Consider the following 13,432-nt stretch of genomic DNA (forward strand, 5'->3'; position numbering starts at 1 on the left):
AGTGTTTCTAAACTGCTCAAACAAAAGAAACATTTAAGTCTGTGAGAAGAATTCACACATTATGAAGCAGATTATCAGAAGGCTACTTTCTAATTTTTATCTGAAATTATTTCCTTTTTCAGCATAGGCCTTGTGCACTTCCAAATATCCCTTCACAGACTCTACAAAAACAGTGTTTCTGATTTGTTCCATCAAAAGAAGGATTTATGTGTGTGAGTTGAATGCATCCATCACAAAGCATTTTATCAAAATGCTTCTTTCTAGTTTTCATCCAAGGATATCTCCTTTTTCACCATAGGCCTCAGTGTGCTCCAAAATATCCTATAGCAGATTCTACAAAAACAGTGTTTCCAAACAGTGCAATCAAAAGAAATGTTTATCTCTGTGAGATGAATGCACACACCACAGAACAGTTTCTCAGACAGCTTCTGTCTAGTTCTCCTCTGAAGATATTATCTTTTCCACCACAGGCTTCAATGAGCTCCCAAATATCCCTTAGCAGATTCTACAAAAAAAGTGTTTCCAAACTGCTCAATCAAAAGAAAGGTTTAACTCTGTGAGATGAATGGACCCATCACAAAGCAGTTTCTCAGAAAGCTTATGTCTCTTTCTTCTCTGAAGACATTTCCATTTCTATCCATAGGCCTCAATGTGCTCCCAAATATCCCTTTGCAGATTCTATAAAAACAGTGTTTGCAAACTGTTCCATCAAAGGAAGTATTTGACTCTGTGTGTTGAATGCAGACATCAGAAAGCAGTTTCTCATAATGCTTCTTTCTACTCTTTATCTGAAGATATTTATTTGTTCACCACAGGCCTTTTTGTGCTACATATCATCTTTCACAGATTATACAAAAACAGTGTTTCCAAACTGCTCAAGGAAAGGAAACGTTTATCTCTGTGAGAAGAATGCAGACATCACAAGATGGTTTCTCAGAAAATTTCTTTCTATTTTTTTACTGATGTTATTTCCTTTTTCAGCATAGGCCTTGTGTGCTCCCAAATATCCCTTCAAAGGTCCTACAGAAACAGTATTTCCAAACTGATCAATGAAAAGAAAGGTTTAACTCTTTGAGATGAAGGTACATGTCACCATGCAGTTTCTCAGATAAGTTTTGACTAGTTCTTCTCTGAAGATATTTCCTTTCACACCATAAGCCTCAAGGTGCTCCCAAGCATCATTTTGCAGGTTCTATAAAAACAGTGTTTCCGAACTATTCCATCAAAAGGAGAACTTAACTTTGTTAGATGAATGCAGACGTCAGAATGCAGTTCCTCATAAAGCTTCTTTCCAGTTTTTATCTGAATATATTTCCTAGTTCGCGATAGGCTTATTTGTGCTACCTTATATCACTCCACATATTTTGTGAAAACAGTGTTTCCAAACTTCTCAGTCAAAAGAAAGGCTTAACTCTGTGAGATGAATGCACACATCACAAAGCAGTTTCTCAAAACTTCTTTCTAGTTTTTAGCTAACTATATTTCCATTATCACCATAGACCTCACTGTGCTCCCAAAATATCCCATCACAGACTCTACAAAAACAGTGTTTCCAAACTGCTCAATGAAAGAAAATTTTAACTCTGTGACTTGAATGTGCATACCAAAAAGTGGTATCTCAATAACATCTTTCTAGTTTTCATCAGAAGATATTTCATTTTTTACCATAGGCCTCGATGAACTCCAAAATATACCTTCGTGGATCCTACAAAAAGAGTGATTCCAAACTGCTCAATCAAAAGAAAGTTTTAACTCTGTGAGATGAATGCACATATCACAGTTTCTCATATATCTTCTGTCTAGTTCTTCTCTGAATATATTTCTTTTTCCATCATAGGCCTCAATGCACTCCCAACTATCCCTCCGCAGATTCTACAAAAACAGTGTTTCCAAACTGTTCCATCAAAAGAAGGACTTTACTCTGTGAGGTGAATGCACACGTCAGAAGCCAGTTTTTCAAAGCTCTTCTTTCAAGTTTTTATCTGAAGATATTTACTTGTTCACCACAGGCTTTTTTGCACTGCCTAATATTGCATGTCAGATTTTACAAAAATACTGTTTCCAAACTACTCAGTCAAAAGAAAAGTTTATTTCTGTAAGATGAATGCACACATCACAAAGCAGTTTCTCAAAAAGCTTCTTTCTAGTTTTTATCCAAAGATATTTCCATTTTCATAATAGGTTTCAATCCACTCCCAAATGTCCCATCACAGATTCTATAAAAAATGTGGTTCCAAACTGCCCAATCAAAAAACAGGTTTAACTCTGAGAGTTGAATGCACACATTCCAAAGCAGTTTCTCAGAAAGCTTCTTTCTAGTTTTTATCTGAAGATATTTCCTTTTTCACCATAGGTCTCAGTGCTCTCCAAAAAATACCTTTGCAGATCCTACAAAACTTTGTTTCCAAATTGCTCAGTGAAAAGAAAGGTTTAACTCTGTGAGATGAATGCACACATTACAAAGCAGTTTCCTGGGAGTTTAAGTCTAGTTCTTCTCTGAAGATATTTTCTTTTCCACCCTAGGCCTCCATGTGCTCCCAAATATCTTTTTTCCAGATTCTATAAAAAAAGTGTTTCAGAACTCTTCCATCAGTAGAAGATTTGAACCTTTTGCGATGAATGCACACAACAGAAAACAGTTTCTCATAAAGCTTCTTTCCAGTTTTTATCTGAAGATATTTGCTTCTTCACCATAGGCCTTTTTGTGCTACATAACATTGCTTCAGAGAGCATACAATAACAGTGTGTCCTGACTATTCAGAAAAAGAAAAGATTAACCCTGTGAGATGTATGCATACATAACATGCAGTATCTCAAAAAGATTCATTCTAGTTTTTATCTGAAGATATTTCCCTTTTCACCATAGGAATCAGTGCGCTCCAAAATATCCCTAGGCAGGTTCTTCAAAAACAGTTTTTACAAACTGCTCAGTCAAAAGAAACTTTTCTCATTGTGAGAAGAATGTCCACGTCACACGGCTGTTTCTTAGAAAGCTTCTTTTTACTTTTTATCTGAACTTATTTCCTTTTTTGCCATAGGCCTCTTGTGCTCCCAAATATTTCTTCACAGATTCTACAAAAACACTGATTCCAAACTGTTCAATCAAACAAAAGCTTTAACTCTGTGGGATGAATGCACACATTACAAAGCAGTTTCTCAGAAAGCTTCTGTCTAGTTCTTTTCTGAAGATATTTCCTTTTCTACTATAGGCCTCAATGTGCTCCCAAATATCCATTTGCTCATCCTACTAAAACAGTGTATCCTAATTTTCCATGAAACAAAGGTTTAAATCCACATGATGAAAGTGCACATCACAGAGTAGTTTCTCAGAAAGCTTCTGTCTAGTTCTTCTCTGAAGATATTTCCTTTTCCACCCTAGGCATCAGTGCGCTCCCAAATATACATTTGCAGATTCTACAAAAACAGTGTTTCCAAATTGCTCAATCAAAAGTAAGATTTAACTCTGAGAGGTGAATGCACATGTCAGAAAGCAGTTACTTATAATGCTTCTTTCCAGTTTTTATCTGAAGATATTTCCTGGTTTACCCTTGGTTTTATTGCACTCCCTAATTTCACTTCACAGATTTTGGAAAAACAGTGTTCCCAAAATGCTCAATCAAAAGAAAGGTTTACCTCTGTCAGATGAATGCATGCATCCAAAAACAGTTTCTCTAAAATCTTCCTTCTACTTTTTATCCAAAGATATTTCCCATTTCAACATAGGCATCAGTGCGCTCCCAAATATCCCTTTGCTGATTCTATGTAAACAGTGTTTCCAAACAGCTCAATCAAAAGAAATGTTTAAATCTGGGAAAATAATGCCCTCTTTAAAAAAAGCAGTTTCTCAGAAATCTTATTTCCAGACTTTATCTGAAGTTATTTCCTTTTTCAACATAGGCCTCATGCACTCCCAAATATACCTTTGGAGATTCTAAAAAGTCAGTATTTCTAAACTGAACAATCAAAAGAAAGGTTGAAGTCTGTGAGTTGAATGCACACATCAGAAAGCAGTTTCTCAAAAAATTAGTTGAAATTTCTAACCGAAGTTATATCCTTCAACATAGACTTCAAAGCGCTCCCAAATATCCCTTTGCAGATTCTACAAAAACAGTGTTTCCAAACTGCTGGATCAAAAGTAACGTTTATCTCTGTGAGATTAATGCACTCATCACAAAGCAGTATCTTAGAAAGCTTCTCTGTAGTTCTTCTCTGAAGATATTTCCATTTCCACCACAGGACTCAATGTGCTCCCAAATATCCCTTCACAAATTCTACAAAAACAGTGTTTCCAAACTGTTCCATTAAAAGAAGGACTCAACTTTTTGAGATGAATGCACACATCAGAAATCAGTTCCTCACAGAGCTACTTTCCAGTTTTTATGTGAAGATATTTCCCTGTTTACCATAGGCTTTTTGGCACTACGTAATATCTCTTCACAGATTTTGCAAAAACAGTGTTTCCAAACTGCTCAGTCAAAGAAAGGTTTAACTATGTGAGGTGAGAGCACAATTTACATAGAAGTTTCTCAAAAAGTATCTTTCTAGTTTTTGTCTGAAGACATTTCCTTTTTCACCATAGACATTACTGTGCTCCCAAATATCTGTTTGCAGATTCTACAAAAACAGTATTTCCAAACTGCTCAATCAAAAGAAAGGTTTAACTCTGTGAGAAGAATGCCCAAATCACAAAGCAGTTTCTCAGAAATCTTCTCCTAGTTTTTATCTGAATTTATTTCCTTTTTCACCATAGGCCTCACGTACTCTGAAATATCCCTTTGCAGATTCTACAAAAACAGTGTTTCCAAATTGCTCAATCCCAGAAAATGTTTATCTCAATGAGATGAATGCACACAACACAAAGCACTTTCTCAGGCAGCTTCTGTCTAGTTCTTCCCTGAAGATATTCCCTTTTCCACCAAAGGCTTCAATGTACTCCCAAATATCCCTTAGCAGATTCTACAAAAACAGTGTTTCCAAACTCTTCAATCAAAAGAAGGAATTAACTCAGTGAGTTCAACACATGTGTCAGAGAGCAGTTTCTCATAATGCTTCTTTCCAGTTTTTATCTGAAGTTACTTCCTTGTTCACCCTAGGCTTTTTTGCGACGTATAGTATCATTTCCTGGATTTTGTAAATACAGTGTTTACAAACTGTTCAGTCAATAGGAAGATTTAATTCTGTGAGACGAATGCATATATCACAAAGGAGATTCTTAAAAAGCTTCTTTGTAGTTTTAATCTGAAGGTATTTACTTTATCAACGTAGGCTTCAATGTGCTCCAAATTATCCCATAGTGGATTCTACAAAAACAGTGCTTCCATAATGCTCAATCAAAAAACAGGTTTAACTCTGTGAGTTGAATGCATACTTCACAAATCAGTTTCTCAAAATCATTTTTTCTACTTTTTATCCGAAGATATTTCCTTTTTCACCATATGCCTCAGTGTGATCTCAAATATACACTTGTAGATTCTACAAAAAACGTTTACAAACTGCTCAATCAAAAGAAAGGTTTACATTGTTCAATTCCCACCTATGAGTGAGAATATGCGGTGTTTGGTTTTTTGTTCTTGTGATAGTTTACTGAGAATGATGGTTTCCAATTGACACAGGAAGGGGAACATCACACTTCAGGGACTGTTGTGGGGTGGGGGGGAGGGGGGAGGGATAGCATTGGGAGATATACCTAATGCTAGATGACGAGTTGGTGGGTGCAGTGCACCAGCATGGCACATGTATACATATGTAACTTACCTGCACATTGCGCACATGTACCATAGAGCCTAAAGTATAATAATAATAATAATAATAATAATGATAAAAAGAAAAAAAAAGAAATAAAAAAAGAAAGATTTAAATTTGTGAGATGAATGCACACTTCAAAACGTTTCACAGAAAGCTTCTGTGTAATTCTTCTCTGAAGATATTTCCTTTTCCACCATAGGCCTTAAAGTTCTCCAAAATATCCCTTCACCGATTGTATAAAAACAGTGTTTCTGAACTCTTCCATCAAAATAAGGATTTAACTATGTGAGATGAATGCACACATCAGAAAGCAGTTACTAATAACACTTCTTTCCAGTTTTTATCTGAAGATGCTTCCTTGTGCACCATAGGACTTTTTGTATTACCTAACATCGCTTCACAGATTATACAAAAAAAGGCGTTTTTCCAAACTGCTGAATGAAGAGGAAGTTTTAACTCTCTGAGATGAATACACGCATACCAAAGTGGTTTTTCAGACTGTTTCCTTCTAATTTTTATCCTCGGATATTCACTTTTTCACCATTATCCTCAATGAACTCCCAAATATCCATTTGCAGAAAGGACAAAAACAGTGCTTCCAAACTACTGAATCCAAAAAAAGATTTAGATATGTGAGATGAATGAGCATATCACAAAGCTGTTTCTCATAAATTTTCTTTCTAGTTTTTATTTTAAGACTTGTCCTTTTTCACCGTAGGCCTAAAGGTACTCCAAAGTATCCCTGAAAGATTCTTCAAAAACAGCATTACCAAACTGCTGAATGAAAAGAAAGGATGAAATCTGTTAGGTGATTGCACACATCACAAAGCAGTTTCTCAGATAGGTTTTTTCTTATGTTTATCCTGGGATATTTGATTTTCACCATTGGACATAATGAGCTCTGAAATGTCCATTCTCAGAATGGAAGAAAAGATCACTTCCAAATTGTTGAATTAAAAGAAAGGTTTAATTATGGGAGATGAATGCACACATCTCAAAGCAGTTTCTCAGAAGGCTTCTTTCTACTTTTTATCCGAATATGTTCCCATTTTCACCATATGCCTTAATGCACTCCCAAATATACCTTCACAGATTCTACAAAAACGTCTTTCCAAACTGCTCCACAAAAATAAATGTTTAACTCTCTGAGAATAAAGCATACATTACAAACCATTTTCTCAGAAAGCTTCTGTCTAGTTTTTACCTGAAGGTATTTCCCTTTTCACCATAGGCCTCAAAGTGCTCCCAAATACCCCTTCGCAGATTCTACAAATACCGTGTTTCCAAACTGTTCCATCAAAAGAATGGTTTAAGCCTGTGAGATGAAAGCACACATCACTAAGCAGTTTCTCACAAATCTTCTTTCTGTTTTTTTTTTTTTTTTTTTTTCAGGACAGCCTAGTTTTATTAGTGGTTGTATTGTAGGAAACCCTACGATGGTATGTCAAATGCTGGACCATTCTGAGTGCCTCTAGACAACGTCCCTGGAAGCTAGATATCTTTTATTTCTTTTTTTCTCTGAAGATATTTCTCTTTTCACAACTAGCCTCAATGTACTCCCAAATATACCTTCACAGATTCTACAAAACAGTGATTCCAAACTGCTCAATCAAAATAAAGGTTAAACTCTGTGAGATGAATGCACACATCACAAAGCAGTTTCTCAGAAAGCTTTTTCCTACTTTTTCTCTGAAGATATTTCCTTTTTTACAGTAGGCCTCTATGCACTCCAAACTATCCATTCCCATATGTTAAAAAAAGATGCTTCAAAATTGCTCCACAAAAACAAATGTTTAACTGTGAGATGAAAGCACACGTAACCAAGCAGTTTCTCAGAAAGCTTCTGTCTATTTTTTATATGAAGATATTTCCCTCTTCACTATAAGACTCAAAGCACTCACAAATATGCCTTTTCAGATTCTAAAAGTACAGTGTTTCCAAACTACTACTTGAAAAGACAGGTTTTATTCTGGGAGATGAGTGCACACATCACAAAGCAGTTTCTCAGAAAGCTTCCTTCTGGTTTCTATCTGAAGTTATTTCTCTTTTCACCACAGGCCTTTATGCACTCTGAAATATCCCTTCGCAGATTCTACAAAAACAGTGATTCCAAGATTCTCTATTCAAAGAAAGGTTTAACTCTGTGAGATGAATGCAGACATCACAAAGCAGTTTCTGAGAAAGCTTCTGTCTAGTTTTTATCTGAAGATATTTCCCTTTTCACCATAGGCCTCAAAGCTCTCTCAGGCATCCCTTCACAGATTCTACAGATTCTACAAAAACAGTGATTCCAATCTGCCCCTTTAAATGAAAGGCTTAACTCTGTGAGATGAATGCACACATCACAAAGCAATCTCTCAGAAAGCTTCTTTATAGTTTTTGTCTAAAGATATTTCCATTTGTACCATAGGCCCCAAAGTGCTCTGAAATATCTGTTTGCATTTATACAAAAACAGTGTTAACAGACTGCTCAATCAAAATGAATCTTTAATTCTGTGAGATGAATGCACACAACACAAAGCAGCTTCTCAGAAAGCTTCTTTGTAGTTTTTCTCTGAAGGTATTTCCTTTTCCACAATAGGCCTCAACCCACTCCAAAATATCCCTTCGCATATTCTACAAAAAGAGTGTTTAGAAATTGATAAACTAAAAGAAATGTTTAACTCTGTGAGATGAAAGTACACATCACAAAGACTCTCAGAAAGCTTCTGTCTATTTTTATCTGAAGATATTTCCCTTTCCAACATAGGGCTTCAAAGCACTCCCAAATATGCTTTCTCAGATTCCATGAATACAGAGTTTACAAACTGCTCCTTCCAAAGAAAGGTTTAAACCTGTAGATGAATGCACACATCACAATGCAGTTTCTCTGAAAGCTTCTTTCTAGGTTTTTTCTGAAGATATTTCTCTTTTCACCACAGGCCTCAATGCACTCCAAATTATCCCTTTGCAGTTTTTCAAAAACAGGGTTAACAAACTGTCCATCAAAACAAAGTTTTAACTCTCTGAGGTGAATGCACACATCACAAAGTAGTTTATCAGGAGGTTTCTGTCTAGTATTTATCTGAACATATTTCCCTTTTCACCATAGACTTCAAAGTGCTCCAAAATATGCCTTCAGAGATTCTACAAATACAGTGTTTCCAAACTGCTCCTTCAAAAGAACGGTTTAATTCTATGAGATGAATACCCACATCACAAAGCAGTTTCTCAGAAAGCTTCTTTGTAGTTTTTCTCTGAAGTTATTTCTCTTTTCACCACAGGCTTCAAAGCACTCCCAAATATCCCTTCACAGATTCTACAAAAACAGAGATTCCAAACTTACCCATTAACAGAAAAGTTTAACTCTGTGAGATGAATGCAGACATCACAAAGCAGTTTCTCAAAAAGCTTCATTTTAGTTTTTCCCTGAAGATATTTCCTTTTTTACCGTAGACCTCAATGCATTCCCAAATATCTCTTCACAGATTGTACAAAAACTGTGTTTCTAAATTTCTCCATCAGAAGAAAGGTTTAACTCTGAGACAAATGCACACATCAGAAAGCAGTTTCTCAGAAAATTTTCTTCTAGTTTTTATCTGAATATATTTCCTTTTTCACAGTAGGCTTCAATGTGCTCCAATATATGCCCACGAAGTTTATACAAAAACAAGGTTAACAAACAGCTCCATCAAAGAAATGTTTAACTCTGTGAGATGAAAGCACATATAGAAAAGCTGTTTCTCAGAAAGCTTATTTCTAGTTTTTCTCTAAAGATATTTCCTTTTTCACAACTGGTCTCAATGTGCTCCCAAATATCCTTTCTCACTTTCTACAAAAACAGTGTTTCCAAATTGCTCCACCAAATGAAATATTTAACTCTGTGAGATGAAAACACATATAACAAACCAGTTTCTCAGAAAGCTTCTGTGTAGTTTTTATCTGAAGGTATTTCCCTTTTCACTGTAGGACTCAAAGCACTCCTAAATATGCCTTTACAGTTTCTAAAAATACACTGTTTCCAAACTGCTCCTCCAGAAAAAAATGTTTTTTTCTGAAAAAATGTTTAACTCTTTGAGATGAATGCATCACAAACCAGTTTTTCAGAAAGCTTCATTGTAGTTTTTCTCTGAAGATATTTCCTTTTTCACAATAGGCCTCAAAGCGCTGCCAAATATCACTTTGCATATTCTACAAAAACAGTGTTTTCTGAGTACTCATTCAAAAAAAAGGTTTAACTCTGAGAGATGAAAGCACACATCACAAAGCAGTTTCTGAGAAAGCTTCTGGCTAGTTTTTATCTGAAGATATTTGCCTTTTCACCATAGACCTCAATACTTTCTCTCTTCACAGAATGTACAAAAAGAGTGTTCCAATCTGCTACATAAAAAGACAGGTTTAACTCCGTGAGATGAATGAACACAACACAAAGCAATTTCTCAGAAAGCTTCTTTCTAGTTTTTCTCAGAAGATATTTCCTTATACATAATGGGCCTCAATGCACTCCCAAATACCCTTTCACAGATTCTACAAAAACAGTGTTTCCAAACTGCTCCACCAGAAGAAAGGTTTAAATCTGTGAGATGAATGGACACATCACAAAGCAGTTTCTCAGAAAGCTTCTATTTTTTTTCTGAAGGTATTTCTGTTTTCACCACAGTCCTCACAGTGCTCCCAAATATCCCTTTGTAGATTCTACAACAATGGTGATTCCAAACTTCTCTGTTAAAAGAAAAGTTAAACTCTGTGAGGTGAATGCACACATCACAAAGAAATTTCTCAGAAAGATTATTTCTAGGTTTTGTTAAAAATTTTCCATTTTCACCATAGGCATCCATGCTCTCCCAAATATCCTTTCACAGTTTATACAAAAACAGGGTTAACAAATAGCTCCATCAAAAGAAAGTTTTAGTCCTGTGAGCCGAATGCACACATCACACAGCAGTTTCTCACAAAGCTTCTGTCTAGTTTTTATCTGAAGATATTTCCCTTTTCACATTGGCCTGAAAGCACTCCCAAGTATGCCTACACAGATTCTAAAAATACAGTATTTCCAAACTTCTCCACCATAAGAAAGGTTTATCTCTGTGACATGAATGCAGACATCACAAAGCAGTATCTCAGGTAGCTTCTGTCTAGTTCTTCTCTGAAGATATTTCCTTTTCCACCATAGGCCCCAATGCGCTCCCAACTATCCTTTTGCACATTCTATAAAAACAGTGTTCCTGAACTGTTCCATCAAAAGAAGGCTTCACCTCTGAGAGATGAATCCACACATCAGAAAGCAGTTTCTCATAATGCTTCTTTCCTGTTTTTATCTTAAGATATTTCTTTTTTCACAGTAGGCCTTTTTGTGCTACATAATGTTGCTTTGCAGATTATACAAAACAGTGTTTCCAAAATTCTCAGTCAAAAGAAAGGTTTATATCTGTGAGATGAAGTCAAACATCACAAAGCAGTTTCTCAAAAAGCTTCTTTCTAGTTTTTATCTGAAGATATTTCCCTTTTCACCATAGGCTTCAATGCTCTCCCAAATATCCATTCGTGGATTCTACAAAAAAGAGTGTTTGCAAACTGCTCAATCAAAAAACAGGTTTAACTCTGTGAGTTGAACACACACATCACAAACCAGTTTCTCAAAAAGGTTCCTTCTAGTTTTTATCTGAAGATGTTTCCCTGGTCAAAATAGGCCTCAGTGCACTCCGAAATATCCCTTTGACAATTCTACAAAAACAGTGTTTCCAAATCGCTCAATCATAAGAAACATTTAACTCTGTGAGAAGAATGCACACATCACAAAGTGGTTTCTCAGGAAGCTTCTTTCTAGTTTTTATCTGAAGTTATTTCCTTTTTCTTCATAGGCCTTGGGCACTCCCAAATATCCCTTCACAGACTCTACAAAAACAGTGTTTCTAAATGGATCAGTCAATAGAAAGGTTTCATGATGTGAGATGAATATGCACATAACAATGCAGTTTCTCAAAAAGATTCTTTCTAGGTTTTATCTGAAGACATTTCCTTTTTCACCATAGGCCTCAGTTCACTCTGAAATATAACTTTGCAGATTCTACAAAAACAGTGATTCCAAACTGGTCAATCAAAAGAGAGATTTAACTCTGTGAGATGAATGCAAGCATCACAAAGCAGTTTCTCATATAGCTTCTGCCTAGCTCTTCTCTGAAGATATTTCCTTTTCCACAACAGGCCTCATTGCACTCACAAATATCCCTTTGCAGACTCTATAATACCAGTGCTTCTGAAGTGTTCCATCAAAAGAAGGACTTAACACTGTGAGATGAACACATACATCCAAAAGCAGTTTCTTATAATGTTTCTTTCCAGTTTTTATCTGACGATATTTCCCTGTTCACCATAGGCTGTTTTGCACTACTTAACATCGCTTTGCAGACTATACAAAAACAGTGTTTCCTAACTGCTCAGTCAAAAGAAATGTTTAAATATGTGAGATTCAAGCATACATCACACATCAGTTTCTCAAAAAGTTCCTTTCTAGTTTTTATCCAAAGACATTTCCTTTTTCAACAGTCATTAGTGCACTCAAAAATATCCCTTTGCAGATTCTACAAACAGTGTTTCCAAATTGCTCAATGAAAAGAAACATTTAACTCTGTGAGAAGAATGCACACATCACAAAGGTTTTTCTCAGAATGCTTATTTTTAGTTTTTGTCTGAACTTACTTCATTTTTCAACATAGGCCTCATGTGCTTCAAAATATCTCTTCACAGATTTTATAAAAACAGTGTTTCCAAACTACTCAATCAAAAGAAAAGTTCAACTATGTGAGGTGAAAGCACACATCACAAAGCAGTTTGTCAGAAACCTTCTGTCTATTTCCTCTCTGAAGTTTTTTCCTTTTCCACCATAGGCCTCAATGCACTCCCAATATTCCTTTGCAGATTCTACAGAAACAGTGTTTTGAAACTGTCCCATCAAAAGAAGTATTTAACTCTATGAGATGAATGCACATATCAGAAAGCAGTTTGTCATAATGCTTCTTTCCAGTTTTTATCCGAAGACATTTTCTAGACAAACATAGGCCCTATTTGCACTACCTAGCATCACTTCACAGATTATACAAAGACAGTGTTTCCAAAAGTCTCAGTGAAATGAAAATTTAACTCTGTGACAGGAATGCATACATCGCAAAGCAGTTTCTCAAAAGCTTGTTTCTAGATTTTATCAGAAGATATTTCCTTTTTCACCAAAGGCATCAGTGTGCTCCCAAATATCCCTTTGCAGATTCCACAAAAACAGTTTCCAAACTGCTCAACCAAAAGAAACACTTAACTCTGTGAGAAGTTACGAACATCACAAAGCAGTTTCTCAGAAAGCTTCTTTCTAGTTTTTATCTGAAGTTGTTTCCTTTTTCACCATATATCTGGTGCTGTCCCAAATATCCCTTCTCAGATTCTACAAAAACAGTGTTTCAAAAGTGAAGAATCAAAACAAAGGTTGAAATCTGTGAGATGAAAGCACACAGCACAAAGCAGTTTCTCAAATAGTTTCTTTCTAGTTTTTATTCAAAGACATTTCCTTTTTCACCATAGGCTTTGAAGTGCTCCCAAATATTGCTTCACAGATTCTACAAAGCAGTGTTTCCAAACTGCTCAATCAAAAGAAAGCTTTCAGTCTGTGGGATGAATTCACATATCACAAAGCAGTTTCTTAAAAAGCTTCTTTCTTTTA

This window comes from Pongo pygmaeus, chromosome 8, assembly GCF_028885625.2.
Source record: "Pongo pygmaeus isolate AG05252 chromosome 8, NHGRI_mPonPyg2-v2.0_pri, whole genome shotgun sequence".
NCBI lineage: Eukaryota > Metazoa > Chordata > Mammalia > Primates > Hominidae > Pongo > Pongo pygmaeus.